Here is a 14,092-nt window from a genome sequence, read left to right as displayed (position 1 = left end):
TCATCTTCACTAATCTTTGAATCTCTTTCACTCTCTGCCGGTGCTTTGATGTCTTCAGATGGTTCCAACCTTCACCAGATGTTTCGACCCTGTACCATTACATCCTCTGGTTGGCGGGTCAGTAGATGTGGCCAAACCTCTACTCATCAGCACTTGGCTTCCAGCTCAGATCATCTCGGCGATGCCATAAACAGCAAGATGAACGTTCTGCAGCTTCCCCTAGCTGTCTTACTGCTGTCTTCCGTGCCTTTCCAACTATTCCCATTGCCTGTAGCATCCTCCATAATGACTGTGTAGGAAATCCCATGCAGCCTACTTCTACTGGGAACAGCCACGCTTTCCAACCTCTCTCTCTAACATGTTGTCTCAGTTCTGTATACTTCTCCTTCTTCCTCTGGGATGCCTCTTCACATCTCTCTTCCCAAGGAACTGTTAGTTCTACTGTTACGATCATCTTTGACTTCTGTGACCAAACTACAATGTCTTTGCGTAGGGTTGTCTGTACACATTCAGGAAACACAAGCTTCTTGCCAATGTCAGCACTCATGTTACTTTCACTGCCCTTGTCCAAGATGAAGTGCTGTTGTGACGTTTTTGCATAACCTGTATCTCCCTCTCTTACGAATCTAATCTGCTTTGCCTCTGTTGTTGTTGGTCTCTTTTTCCTTCTCTAAACATCAGGGATCGCTGCCAGATGTTTTAGGATCTTGTTGTGCCACCATCGATATCTTCCCTGTGTCAGCGCAACTTTACAGCCTGAAAGGATGTGTGCCATCGTATCTCTTTCTTTACATAACTCGCAGCCTGGTTCTTCTATCAGTCCCCACTGATGTTAGTTTGAAGGGGAAGGAAGTGTATCGTAGACTGACCTAAGCATGAATGAAATTCTGAATGGTTCCATCTTCCATAACTCTGCCCATGTGATCTGGCAAATTCCACTTCACCCATGATCAGTGACGGCTTAACTCTACTGCTTTTGCCCTTCTTTGTTCTTTTTCTACTTGTCTTATTTCTGACTGCATCATGCTGCTCTTCTCTTTTGGTGTTACCTTTAACCACTGTTAGAAATGTGTCATTTAGCCCTTTCTACCAGTACAGGTGTTGCCGGCTATGTCTTTGTGATGAAGAATACTTTCTGCTTGATCTACTAAAGTTCTCGCTTACCATTTTCGCCTAGTACGTGTCTGGATTCCAACCTATCTGATCTTGTTATCCTTTGAGTCTCTGAGAGTCATTACAAATCTGCTCTTTGATACCTTGTATTCCCCCAAAATTGATGTTAAAGGTAGCTGGATTTATGGTGATCGACTGTAAAGACCTATGGCTGTAAAACTTGGTGGTACTCCTAGCCATCTTCTGAGGTGACTGTTTATCTTTCTTTCTATGGCTTCAACTGTCATTTCATAGATCATGAGAAGCCATGTCAGTCTTGGTAGCAACCCATGTTGGTATATCCAAGCCTTAAACTTTCCAGACAGTCTACGCTTGTCTACTTTCATAAGCCATTCTGCAACCTGTGTCTGTACTGTCTTCAAATTGGAATTGTCTTTCAGGGGGTCATCAAACCATTTTCCAAGGCACTTAATAGGGTTATCTACAATTGTTGGTATTTCTTCCCCTTAGATCTTAAGCTGGAACTTCGTTGTAATCTGATCCTTTCTCAGTATCATTGATCTTGACCTCTTTGGCTTAAATTTCATCCTGGCCCACGTGACTACCTCTTCCAGTGCTAAATGTATCCATCTTGCTTGAATATGGGATGATGCTGTTACTGTAAGGTCATCAATGAACCCTCTTGTTGCTGGTAGAAAAATCCCTGAATCTGTCTTTGGACCTCTTGTTTCTCTTTTTGCTGCCTTCATGATGATATTCACACTCATAATGAATAGTATCGGTGATATAGTACAACCCATTAATATTCCTTTCTCTAACTTCTGCCATGCTGTTGTCATATTATCTACAGTAAACCGCACCTGTATTCCACAAAAATAATTTTGGACTATCTTCCTTATGTGATCTGAAATGTGGTAGTGATCCATTGCCTTCTCTATCAGTTTTAGTGGTACTGATCTGTATGCATTTGCCAGGTCTAACCATACATCTGTCAAATTCTTCTTTTCGATCTTCGCCTCATGTATAAGTTGGCTTAGAACACTAGTATGTTCTACACACCCTGAAAAACCTGCAATGCCTCCTCTTTGCATAGATGTATCGATGTAACCATTCTCTACCATATATTTTGTCATCCTGTTTGCCAATACAGAGAAGTAGATTTTTCCCTCTACGCTCAACAGTGAAATTGTCCTAAACTGTGAAATGTCTTTTGAATCTTTTTCCTTTGGTACAAAGCACCCTTTTGCCTTCTGCAAGCTTTCTGGAATTTTCACTTTTTTCCGTAGTGTTCGGAATAGCTGCCATAGTTTCCTCAGTATCTTTGGGCATTTCTAGAATTTGTAGAATTTGTATGATACACCACAATACCCAGGTGCTGATCCTGTTCTTGCCTTTTTTACCACCTCACTAACTTCTTTCCATGTTGGTTCCTGTGTTTCAAAGTCTATAGTTGGTTGTTATTCTTCTTCAACTCTCGAGCAATACCCCAAAGGTACCTCTCTTTCTTCGTCAAATTGTGTTTTATACAGATATTGTTCTACTTCTTCCTTACTACAATGCAGATGTCCTGTTCTTTCTCCACTCAACAGTGTTTTTGTGTAGTTATATTGATTCTTAATGAAATTCGCTTTCTTTTCCTTTTTATTGCTTTTCTTGAGTTGTTCTGCCCTTCTAGTTCTTCTCATCTCTAATACTGTCTGTAAGGCAGGCTATTCCTAACTTCTCTATCTCATTACTTCTCTTGTACCGCCTGTTTAGGTCTTTGAGCTCCTTCCTCAACTGTTTAATTTTCTGTTCTCTCCTGTTTGGCGTCTGCTTGATGTAACTCCTTTCTTTCCTCTCCTCAACACATTATCTCTCTTTCCTGATGTTATATACTAGCGTAGTCAGTGTTTCTATTCTCCTCTCAAAACATCCTTGAAATGATGTTTCCTAATCAACCTTTATTATAGGACCTACCTATTATATTGTCAGTTTTTTCTCGTCCTGAACATGCATGAAATATTTGCCATCGAAAGCTAAGAAAACAACAGTTAATCAATCACTTGAAGTTAAAAAAAATATTCAGGAACTTGAGCACCCTATTTGAACGCTTAAATTCTCAACTGCATGGTTACACTTATTGTGCAGACAATTACAAGAATGTCAGATATTTAGATAGTCAAACTTGTTGTGTTTCTAAATGCTCTCAGTTGCTGACTTTGGTAATGTTAATTTGGATTTCGCCAGAAATACAACCACACTTTTACGTTGAATGATCATAGTTCACTCAAGCTAAATAAGTCCGAGTTATGTAAATTCAATTATGATGCGTGCCTCTAGGTTATTGATATATATCTCTGAGAAAACGAGAGCTATATCAGTACTGGGTCCATTAAGAGTCGTTGGTCGACGGTGAGATACATGAAGAAAAAGAGGAGGGGGCGGGGGGTAAAACTCGACAGAGGTAAACATTTGAAGGGATTTATATAGGGTGGGTATAGGCTTTTTAAAAGATGCTATTGATTATCAGAACGAATTAAACATCATTTAGATTTTGGCATCACAGTAGCAAAGCACTAATGTTCGGGGAAATGAAATAATAACTTTTACACTTTCAGATACAAATAAACTCAACTGAATAAAGAAAAGATGTTAACATTGAGAATAGAATAAGCGAATTAGTTATTAACAATAGGTAATAAGTTATATGTTAATTGTATAAACATGTCCTTCAGCCTTAAGGCAAATCTATTTTATTGAAAATAGAAGTAAAGGCTAGTATATGAAAAGGTATATACTGTGAAATTAGAACATACTCACCCCTTCTCGTCCAATGAAAAGTCAGTTTTTCCCTTCTAATTTTCATAGTACATGGCTTTCCATGAACTATACAATGCTTTACATAAATGAAGTGTCATTGTAGATTATTTATGAAAGTGAACTCTTAATAACTACACTAACGAAGTGTACAATACCCTGAGGCATTTTCCTTGGGAACATAGCCTACTGATTAAAGATGAAAGAGAAAAGAATTATAAAAAAAAAACATTTTGAATTTTGCAATTGTTTATCATGGTACATCTATATAACAAATAAAAAATAAAATGGGGGCAAAGATGTAGGTAAAATAATCTTATATTCAATTTTGATATCAGACATTCGAGTCAATTATTATTTTTTTTTCTTTCAAAAAAAACAATGTCAGACTGCTGATATATAAAGCAAAGCATTTCTTTCGAAAAAAAAAACACAATACATGTACATTCATCAATAAAAAGTAAGCATCTGATGTTGAATGTTTGTAATTCAAATATTTATAGAGTGAGTTTTGTAATTATCCAAAAATGTACAGATTTCAAAAAGCTGATTTGTATAAAATTGTGTGCTTTTTAAAATCAAGAAATTTAAGGTATATAAGTATTAAATTTTACCTGAAGCAGAAGAAAAACTCAATGTTTGAACAATTTATCCTTTTTGTCCTCACAAAACTATGTTAGTGCTATTTCATTCCATCCATTGAAATGACTATTACCTATGTTATACATTCCTTTTGTTTACTTTTAAAGGTTCTAAATTTGCAGCTATTTTGATTACAAAAATGATTGATAATTACATTGGCCTTAGCTTGTCATTATTATTGTTTGTTACAGTAGAAGAAACATACAATCGGTTATCCATGATGTTGTATTGCAATCGATATTACACTATAAGTGAGAGGAATAAAAAACAAGTATCAATCCGTCATTTTATGATCCAAATTTATTTGCTGTATTTAATTTAATATGAGCAGGTGTAATATGCAAGTCTTTAATATGCATGTTAACGCTCGTTAGGGACCACATCAATTCATTGCTTGTGTTTGTTTGTCATTCCTTCATCCCATCAAACAGAGCAAGCATGTGTTGACAAAAATATTAAAATTTGCTGTACAACATTTTCGAAATAATTTTAAATTCAGGAATATATCTCCCTCGTGCAAATTCTGATTCCTTGCCTGGCTTTGGCTATACTTTTTGTCTTTTTTTGGTTTTATCAGCTCTTCAATGTTTTAATAAGTTTTGGATTTTTCAAATATTTTGGCCTCGAGCATTACTGAAGAGACATTTATCGTCGAAATGCCCATCTGGTACAGTAAAGAAAGGTACCGTTAAAGTTATTACTGCTTTGGTATGTGCAAAGTATCAGATAATCGCTCTAAATTTGACTAGAATTTGCCATCATAAACATCACAAATACTTTGGAAGAAAATACTTATGTGCCAAAAACGGAAACTAAAACAACAAAAAAAAAAAAAAAACAGAAACAGAAACTACCGGTCTAGAAACTCTTAGCTGTTTTGTTGAAACCCGCAGTAACCCAGTTAATGTCGGATTTTATTGGATAGAAACGAAAGTCTAACGTTCCATTACCAATGAGAACTTAAGTTCTAAACGAGATGTATAAAATTATAAAGGAGAATCAGAGAATTTGAATATAGTTTCGTTTGGAAATAACTCTAACGGTATTAGAAATTATACACCTACACAAAAGCACTGTATAGCTGAGAGCTGATGACGGATAAATTATACCTATTATACCTATTAGTACCAAACATAGCCTCACCGCTACGAAAATAGAGGAGGTACAGCATCTACGTGGATTTCTAGCACATCACGTTACAGAAGCAGCGTCTTTCCATCGTTCTCTTCTTATGGAGCAAATTGTTTTTAACGGAATGTTGTTCAAAAGGCAAAATAAAGTACGAAGTTGAAGAGCATTGAGGACCCAAAATCAACTTATACAAGCATAAACCTTTTTTTGCATTTATTTACAAATTTATTTTGTGTGTATACTCTTATGAAAATTAAATTCTTTAAACTTAGTAAATTCGAGAATTTGACGTCACAAGTTTTCATGTTAGGTACTTAGATGCAAATATATAAATAATTGTGTATGACCCTTTCCCTTTGGTATTCCGTGTAATTGATAATTACTGATAAATAGCAAATCTGGACATCCCCCCCCCCCCCCCCCCCTCACGTTTCAAATATAATAATATTGTCTCTTTTTTCCCAGTCGCAGTGTTAAGAAAATATATCCCTCTTTATTTCAAACATAGTCACTGTGTATCATCGCCACCGGAAATTGGGTACTAACGAAGCGGAGAGAAATGGAAAAAAAAGTAAACAAGGTAAGATTTCATTCAATTTAAAGCATTTCTACTGATTTGACGAGGGTACCGCTTAAGAAATGATTTTCTGATATATAATTCTTTAAATTATTAGGCCGATAAGTACAAAATTAAGACAATATTTTGTGTTATACCCCAAAGCTTGCCACTTAGTACCTGAAAATTTCGAGGTCGATTGTCCTCTGTCGCCCCATTGGCAAGATATTCAACTGTTTTTCATTATTTTTCCAGACACGTTTTTAGATTATGATAGTGTGACATCATATTGACTGAAATCTGTTGTCATAAAGATGTTTTCAAAGAATATGGACCAAAACATTGTTTGTTTATTGTACGGCGAATTGCAGGACGTTGTACGGCGAATTGCAAAATAACAACTTTTGTCTGTACGGCGTCTTGCAATATATTGTAATTCAAAGATGAAATTAATCACTGTTTAGATAATATCAAGTGACGAAATTTTGGCTGTATCAAAGCTTTACCGGCTAACAAATATACAAAATAAACTACTTATCAAATATTATAAAATATATGCCGTTAATTTCGTTCAGAAGTCGTCGTTGCGTACCTCTATTTGACTTTGTGTTTTTAAAGACAAAAAAGGTTTTTTTCAACCATATTATCCTAAATACATTCATATATCGTTATAATACTAACGACTGTTGTCTTATTTGTTGTCAATGTGAAATTTTGTAAGTTCAATAAAAAAAACCGACCATTCATCTTTTGTTGGTGCTGTTTTTTTTTTTAAATATAAACAGTGGAGATATTGTATGATTGCAAATAAGATAACTATCCACCAGGGTCAAATAAAGTGTATGTAAGCAATTATATGCTATCGTTTGGCCTTCAACAACGAAAAATCGTACCTTACAGTCGGCTATAAAAATCCCCGACATGAAAATTGTGGAAGGATTCAACAAGAAAACAAACGGCCTAACTCATAACAAAACAATTTACGAAAAATAACAAACATGATAGAGATGAACCAACGACAACCACCAAACTACAGGCTCGTGGCTTCGGACAGACACATAAAGAATGTGCTAGGTTAAATAGATATTGGAAGATGTGGTATGAGTGCCAATGTCTATGTATTTGTATATTTGTACGTCTGAATGTGAGTATGTATTCAATGTGGATGAATGTATGCATGTTTATATGTAAGTTTGTAAATTTATGTGATTGAACTCCTGCTATTTTCTTTTGTAAATAACCTCTTTTTTTCTGTTATACACATACTATTGTATCGTAAGTAAAACTTAACTAAAATGATTATATCCCATTTATCAAAAACACCTGATTCCATACCAAATGGTATTAAATTTTCTTTCACCTTTTTGTAGATTTACTTGTAAAGTTTACATAGTTCACTTACTTACGTTTTGTTCATACTTTATTCTTTTTTACGACTGTGGACACGATGGCTTGTTTATCACTGCACTGAAAATGAAACATAACTTTGGTCGCTCAAGATGTTTAGTCATAGTCTTGTTACCGAATGGGTAACAGCCTAGAGACATATAGAGCGGCCATAGGAATGTTTCATGCTCATACGAGGAAATCAAGAAGATTTGTAAATCACCCTCCTTCTTCATATACAGATATACTATTAACTAACCTGCGTTGCTCGTTCCTCTTTGCTGCCCTGCTCTGTCTACAAAGCTTAAATCCAAATGTAAATGCAGTATTTCTTCTCTTCGTATTGAATTTCATACTTATGGTAGGTAACATTGAAACTAATCCGGGTCCAGAAAGATCAAGTTCGTGCAGTTCACTAAATAATACTTTAGACAATACAATCTCACTTTGTAATCTTAACATTCGAAGTATAAGGAACAAAATAGACTTTCTCCATGACTTTGCTGAAGATATTGATATTCTATTGTTAACCGAGACACATCTTGACGAACGGATTGACGATTGTACTATTTTTCTAGAATGCTTTTCAAATATAATACAGCGAAAAGATAGAACAAATGCGGGTGGTGGTCTACTTATATATGCCAAAGACGAGATTCGAATGGTACGAAAACATGAACTAGAAAATTCCATTGACGAAACTATTTGGGTTGAAATAAATGCCAAAGGCAAGTCTTTCTTACTATGCAACTCATATCGAGCACAATGGACTGACCCAGATTATTGGCACAGATTAACATATGCAATCGAGTTGGCCACCCAGATAAACGAAAATATCGTGCTGGTCGGTGACTTTAATTCTAACTTATTTTGTGAAAACAATAACAAACTCGTTGATATATTGAATTCCTTTTGTTTTCTAAATGTTATTGATAAGCCTACTAGAGTGACGGAAAATTCAAGTACTTTATTAGATCCTATTATATTGAGTGAAAATCTTATATGCGCTTATTCTGATGTTATAAAAATCTCAAAAGATATAAGTGACCACGATGCAGCTATTGCATACATTAACTGCCCAAAGGGAACATCAACTACATTCAAAAGAGAAATATGGCAATATGACAAAATAGATTTGGTTAAATTTAATAACAATCTGGACGAAACTAACTGGAGTGACAAGATAGGAAATTTTGAGGACGTCGATGATATGTGTGATGAATTTACAAAAATATTTTTGGAAATAGCTAGGGAATGTATACCCACAAAGAAAATAACAATAAGATGTAATGACAAACCTTGGTTCAATAATCAATTAAGAAAGGAAATTAGAATTCGCGATAGGTTACGGAAAACAGTTCTAAAAAATAATAAAGAAAGTGATAAAATAAGATTTAAAAAACAAAGAAATAAGGTAAATAATATGAAAAAAACTGCCCGAGAAAATTTTGAAAAAAATTTGGATAATTCTTTACTGGATAATTCCAGTCCAAAAAATTACTGGAAAATAATGAAGATGTTAATAAAATCTAATAAGGGGAATAACGCAATTCCACCAATTCAAAATATAAACAATGAGCCAAATTTTGACCATATTGTATATGACGATACTGACAAATGTGAACTAATGAATAAATACTTCGCGTCAATATCAAAACTTGAGGAACAAAATGTTGAGATGCCCCCATTTGAGAATAGAACGGAAAGTATAATTAGTGATATTCAAATAACAGAGAGTGAAATAGTCGATATACTTCTTACACTTGATCCTAAAAAAGCATCTGGGCCAGACAAAATCAGTCACAGGATGCTTAAAATATCCCCCCCCAAAAATTGCAAAACCCCTTAAAATTATATTTAATAAATCCCTGTCCCAAGGTAAATACCCTTCTTCATGGAAAATAGCCAATGTAATTGCCATATTTAAGAAAGCAGATGCGTCCCTACCATCTAATTATCGACCGATATCCCTAATTAGCTGTGTAGGAAAAGTAATGGAGAGGGTAGTCTACAAACATATTTATAACCATCTACATAGGAACAAACTTATTTATATGTATCAATCAGGATTTTTACCTAAACATTCAGCTGTACATCAACTTATTGAACTTTATAACACAATATTAAATTCTCTTGAAAAAAAAGAATTCAGTTGCTTCGTCTTCTGCGATTTTTCCAAAGCATTTGATAAAGTATGGCATAATGGACTTATATATAAAATGAATTCTTATGGAATAAAGGGAAATTTACTTGCATGGACTAAAAATTATCTTTTTCAAAGAAAACAAAAAGTAGTTATTAGAGATTCGTCTTCGTCATTGTCCATTGTTTCTGCGGGGGTCCCCCAAGGCTCTGTTCTCGGTCCCCTTTTATTTTTGCTGTATATAAATGATATTGGCGAAAATTTAATTTCACTGACTAGACTTTTTGCTGATGATACGTCGCTGGGATATTCCACCGCAAGCATTACAGACTTAGAGGTAGTAGTTAATCATGATTTAAACAAACTCAATGATTGGTCAAAAAATTGGTTAATGTCCTTTAACCCAGATAAAACGGAAATAATGATTTGCTCAAATACTAAGATTCCAAGTAATTTAAGTTTTTCTTTCAATGGAAGATCAATATCTAACACATCAAGTCATAAACACTTAGGTGTAACTCTCTCCCAGGACGCAAAGTGGAATGAGCACGTAGAAAATATTTCCAAAAACATTACAAAGCATTTAGGAGTCTTAAGAAAATTAAAATTTAAGATGAAAAGACAGAACTTAGAAAAAATGTATCTGGTATATATTCGTCCTATATTTGAGTATGCTTGCGAAGTGTGGGACAATTGTGGTATTTGCTATTCAAACAAATTAGAAAAACTTCAACTGCAAGCTGCGAGGATTGTAACAGGACTGCCAATCTTTACTAAAACCGAATATTTATATTTAGAGACTGGCTGGGAACCCCTTCAGAGTAGGAGGCACAGAAGAAAACTCCAATTATTTTATAATATGTACAATGGTCTCGCTCCACAATATTTATGTGATTTAATTCCCCCAACTATACAAAGTACAACTGTTTATCCACTGCGTAATGGCAATGACTTAATAGTCCCCTTTTGTCGACTCTCCTTAACAAATTCTGCATTTATTCCCTCGTCCATCAGAGAATGGAACAAACTTGATAATTCTATCCGTACACTTGATACCCTATCTAAGTTCAAACGCTATTTGTTGAATAATACATACGAAGCAAAGACTGTACCTAAGCATTTTATGTATGGTCCGCGGAAATTGAGTGTAATTTTAACACAGCTGCGATGTTCAGCCTCATTTCTAAATAACGACCTATTTGAATCAAATATAATACAAAGTTCATATTGTGCTTGTGGCGCTCCGCGTGAGGATTCATTTCATTTCTTCTTTAATTGCAATAAATACGCCGATATAAGGAACGATCTATTAACCAACATTCATCGTCTACAAGTGACAATAAATCTACAGTTGCTCACTGAGGGTAGCCAAACTTTAACATACCAGGAAAACTGTGAAATCTTTAAAGAAGTCTTTAGATATATAAAAAAATCAAAAAGATTCCTTGTAATATAATCAAACAAGATATGACTGAACAAAAAACATCGTGTCCACAGAATTTCATTTATTTGTTTTCTTTATATTTGTATTATTTAATATTTTTTCTTTTTTTTTTTTTCTTTTATTTATATTTTTTCTTTTCTTTTCTTTTTCTCAATTCTCTATCCTTTTCCTTGTTAATTGTGTTAGGCTTTTTTTTTTTTTTTCTTTCTTTCTTTTTCTTCTCTGACTGTGCAAATGCCTCATCTTACTATTACCTTTAATATATATATACTGAACTGTGCATGCTCTGTATAATTGTTATTGTAATATTATGTAAAGGAGAAGACTTCATAAGTTGGTTAAACTTGTGTCCGATCCTTTTTGTATCTATGAGCAAATAAAATCGTTATAAACTCCTAAAAAATGAGTGCCAATGAGACAACTCTCCATCCAAGTCACAATTTATAAAAGTAAACCATTATAGGTCAAGGTACGGTCTTCAACATTGTTCATTGTTATTTTTTTAAATTTCTGAAATGAATAATTTGTTAAAAGAAGAGTGAAGAAAATACTTTGTTTTCATTGAAAATTAGGAGAAATAAATCATGAATTGTGTTTCGAATTCATTTTCTTGTTTCTTATTAAAAATAAGATTGTATTTTTTTTTTAGTTTAGGTAAATTCAATCAATCCTTTTTTATACAGGGAAAAAATAATAAAAGACTGTTGCTAAGGCTGTTTGGCCTAAACCTAAATGAGTAGATGGAGGGGTAGTGAAAAGGAGTGTATTCGTCCGAATTTTCATTGTTACAGTAGTACATTTTCATGATTACTATGTATAATATTTCTCAGTAAATTTTAATGTGATATTGTGCCAATTAAAATTATATTATTAATACAAGTAAGACTTGCATTTGCCTTAAAAGATATAGCAGTACGTGATTTTTTGTTTTCAAACACACCTTCTCTGTTTTGAAACTTATAAAGGTATGGATCTCGGCCTATCTGTTTGGTTGAATATAAATGTGAATTCATAGAGTTTCAAAATCAACAGTTAGCCCTATTTGTGTGTGTGTGTGTGTGTGTGTAAATAATCTAATCTTTAGATAGATGCTTAAATTAAAATCTTTTTTTTTCTTAATAAGAAGAAAAAAGTGCAACTTAAGCACGCCTGAATGTAAAAAGGTGTACCCGACTTATTCGTTCACGATAAGAATTTACCGATTTCGGTATTTTAACAAAACTGTTTACGAGGGCAAATAAATAAATGAACGCTATCAAATCAACATTTAAATTTACGTGGTTTTTTCCAAAAGAATTTATGAGTATGCACCATCAGGATTCAAAAATATTTCAACCTGTCCTTATTAGATGTTATTTCATTATAATTCTTGAAACTTACAAGTCGAAGATGCTAGCTTTTGTGTATTGTATTAATAAGTATATATATAATATTAAGATGACAACAAAAAAAAAACTTCATACAAGGTCATCTTTATTCCCAAGTAGAAAGTTTATATAAATAGTTTATGCCGTAGCCATAGCCGGATTTGTATCCCTTGTATCGGATTCTTCTTTCATTCTTTCCAAAAATGATTAATCTAAGGTTAATATTTTTTTTAATTTAAACAGTGTTAGCCACCGAGCTTGTTCATTTCTTACTATATAGAGATGAAGTTTTTTTTTAGAAAATTAATGTTCTTTATTCTAATATATTGGCTGTATCTGCCTTTTACAAATAAGACAATAACATCAATTGAAAAAGGAGACGTGGAATGGTTTTCACTGAGAGGACTCAAACAAAGTCCAAATGAAATAGATTTGACCAACTATTGGTTACTATACACTTCACAAAGAACAAAACCCATACCATATCAAAATTGACTGATTTATGACAAAATCATAAACAAATATGTCAGGCAGCAACTTACGACAGCCGCTATATTACATGTTCCTGACCAGGGACAGACGCATTTATATTGAGGCGGGCTTAAACAAGTTTGTGAGCACTCAAACCTCCCATAACATGGTGCCGTGGTGTAGCAATACAACATTTGTTTTTGCAGCGAATGATAATTCATTTATATTTCATTTTATCTGAAAGTTGAAAGAGAATTCATTCATTCACTTAATGGTTCTAAATATTCAATGCGGAAAAATTCTCCTGCCATTACCTCCTTCCTTCCCTCCACCCACAACCCATCCCCGAAATGTTCATCACTTATATGCAAATGCTGACTAATGTTGTATGGTTAAAACATTTGGTTGAGGCAATCTAAAGTTTGAGAACAGAAACGACAGCTTTAGCTTTTTTTCATTTATAAAAGGGCATAACTCAAGAACGGTCAACAGTGACGCTACCCAATTTATAACTTGATCTGTGTTTTGTGGTGATAAGCATTTCGTGTAAGTTTTAAAACATTTGGTTAAGGCATACTAAAGTTAGAGAACGGAAACCAATTATTGGGACTTTCTGGACGGACGGGAGAGACGGGTCGGACGGACATGTGTAACATTTAACGCTACGTCAGGGCAGAACAACAGGTCAGTAAAACAGTGACATGCCTTTCCGAAAGTTACAACATTTGCCAGCTTTTGTATATGCCGTATTCATATTGTATACATCAGGTATGTAAAAGATGTAATAGGACTGTGTTCAAGCCTTATATTGTGTATACATCTTAAATGGTGTCAAGCGAATTGTATTTTTATCAAATGCATAATTAGATATTTGAACCTAATACTTTATTTTCTTTAAAAAGACGGCAAATAAATATTTTGAAATTAGCAAGTTGCCATACAGTTGAAAACAAGTTGCCATACAGTAAATTTGTCAACATGAGCAAGTTGCCGTACCCTAGACTTTATTTTTTATGGTCTATATTCTTTAAAAACGTTCA

General features: G+C 34.0%; 1 protein-coding gene and 1 long non-coding RNA gene across 2 annotated transcripts in view; both read left to right on the top strand.

Moving 5' to 3' along the window:
• Positions 1-14,092, top strand: part of LOC127736906 (uncharacterized) — a 176,149-nt gene that overhangs the window by 135,395 nt on the left and 26,662 nt on the right. The window lies entirely within an intron of this gene.
• On the top strand, positions 6,199-12,093 carry LOC127737925 (uncharacterized). Its single transcript, XR_007999889.1, has 2 exons — positions 6,199-6,265; positions 11,898-12,093. It is a non-coding gene; the product is annotated as an uncharacterized LOC127737925 (long non-coding RNA).

This window comes from Mytilus californianus, unplaced genomic scaffold (genome assembly GCF_021869535.1).
Source record: "Mytilus californianus isolate M0D057914Y unplaced genomic scaffold, xbMytCali1.0.p SCAF_4, whole genome shotgun sequence".
Taxonomy (NCBI): Eukaryota; Metazoa; Mollusca; class Bivalvia; order Mytilida; family Mytilidae; genus Mytilus; species Mytilus californianus.
Note: the sequence above shows the minus strand (reverse complement) of the source record. Positions and strands in the feature narration are given on the sequence as shown.